This window comes from Capsicum annuum, chromosome 6, assembly GCF_002878395.1.
Source record: "Capsicum annuum cultivar UCD-10X-F1 chromosome 6, UCD10Xv1.1, whole genome shotgun sequence".
Classification (NCBI taxonomy): Eukaryota; Viridiplantae; Streptophyta; class Magnoliopsida; order Solanales; family Solanaceae; genus Capsicum; species Capsicum annuum.
The window spans coordinates 192,489,811-192,491,864 of record NC_061116.1 but is presented as its reverse complement, the minus strand read 5'-3'; the positions used below and the strand labels follow the sequence as shown (position 1 = coordinate 192,491,864).

At 31.5% G+C, this 2,054-nt stretch overlaps 1 long non-coding RNA gene across 1 annotated transcript; it reads right to left on the bottom strand.

Moving 5' to 3' along the window:
- Positions 1–287: 287 nt before the first annotated feature.
- On the bottom strand, positions 288–1,196 carry LOC107874828. The gene is made up of 3 exons (XR_001675608.2): positions 912–1,196; positions 745–832; positions 288–480 (listed from the first exon to the last, which is right to left on the bottom strand). It is a non-coding gene; the product is annotated as an uncharacterized LOC107874828 (long non-coding RNA).
- Between the last annotated feature and the right edge of the window lie 858 nt (positions 1,197–2,054).

The window sequence follows — 2,054 nt, the reverse complement described above, 5'->3', positions numbered from 1 at the left end:
AAACCCCATTTTATCTCTTCCTAACAAGGCAATCCTCATGTACTTACATCAGTTGAGTGAAGGAAGATACAATGGGTGATTATGATCTAATGCTTGAGTATTAGTGCTTGTAATCACAAGAGTAACCCCTGCTGCAATTTCGAAAGTGTTTGGAGGTTCCATTTTCAGAAGTAGTATGCGTACTGACGTTCAATTCTTAAATTTGTTTATCTTTTTTGGCAGGACAAAAACACATGATTGATAAGAAACATAACTAAAAATCAGAATCAAGAACAAATTCAGAAAAATGAATCAACAACTGTAGAGCTGAGATTAGTTTCCAGAAAAATGATTCACAAGAAAAATGAGGAGTGAAATTCAGGATTTCAAAAAATGACCGTGAAAGCTATGAAGATCTTGTTTGCTCTAATACTATGTAAAATTAGGTCTTGGTTGCATAGCTTTCAATCTTTGTCTTTCCAGCTCCTCCGCGATGGTCCTCTGTTTTGCATATCGTAGTAAACAAAATGAAAATCCAATCGCCATGAATATTCATTCAAAATCATATCATATAATAATATCAAGTTATGTACAATTCAAACTAAAAGAAGAAATTAAATACATGACAAAGTTGATGAGTCATCCCTCTTCCCCTAGTTAGAGAAAATGTAGTAACATTTTCAATAGACATCACAAGTGAAGAAAAAGATGAAGATATCCAACGTTTAAATTCATTTTAATTATCCAATATAACAAAACTTATACCTTTAAGTCTTTCTGTCCCCAGTTTTGGATCAAGAAGAGTCTGTTGTTTGTAGATATCCACAGAATCTTACAATTCTCCATGAATAGTCTACAAAAAAGATCAATTCCATCACATAAAACGAAAAAGAGTTCTTTCAGCACTACTGCATTTACATATGTATATATACCTCAATTGTAATGTTGGATCTTCCGCACTGGACCATATTAGTGAGAAAGACAATTGAAGCTAAAAAAAAGAAGCAAATTAAAGGTGTTGTTACCCTCATAGTTACAGCCATTAGAAAGTATTTTGGTGAGAAGGAAGGGAGACTGAAGAGATGAGAAGAACGAATTAATATGAAAATATTAGAGGTGTTGATATATATTGCAGCTTATCATTGATGAGGCTGCTAGCTAGCTAGCTCGGGTATTCCCAATTTGAACCATTATTTTTTTACTCACTCAACTAGCTAGCTACCTCTTTTAGGCGTAATAAGATAAGACAAGAAGCAACGGCTTACGCTTAAATATTCTTGTTTTGTATTCCCTTTTTTGTGTACTAATTTTGGGTAAAAACTTATACGTATGTGGTGTAGACATCAAACTAATATTTTTTAATTATGGTTAAGTAATTAAATTAAGTAAATGGTTAAGTAGCGTGAATTTTAAATTCAAAACATAACATGCATGTATTGACTTAATATATACACTAGATGGATGCGCATAAGTTTTAATCTAATCTTGCATATTACTACTTCTACTAGTAAAAATAAAAATAATCAACCTTCGGAGGTTTGGTTGAATATTGATCAAATAGTTTTTTTTGTTTTTTTTTTTTGGAAAATAAAGACTCAAGAGGTCAGTATGAAAAACCGTCTTTATTGCGATACAATATATTTTTTCCATTGGAACATGGTGATTATTGATTTAATACTTTTTTTTAAAAAAAAATTACACCTTTTTAGTGAAAACACGCCCTTCATTTTAAATTTTCTTTTTAGAGGTCACTTTTTGTTCTTTTGAAAGAACCAACCTTGGGAGATCGGTTTAAATTTTTTCTATTTCTGACGCTAAAGAAAGTTAACCTTCAGAGATTAATTTTGTTAAAAAAATTATTTTTTTTGAAAAAATCAATCTCAGAAAATCAGTATTTTCCAGCTTCTTTTGAGATGGTTTTCTGACTGTTTTAGTAGTGATAGTCGCTGATCTTGTAATGGATTTGCTGATGAAAAGCATCTTAGTTGAGGTTTTGGGTTGTAGGTGACAAAAGAGTTTTAAAATGAGGTGTAGGTGATACGAGTACGATTGCGTAGAATGACTTATGAAGGCGT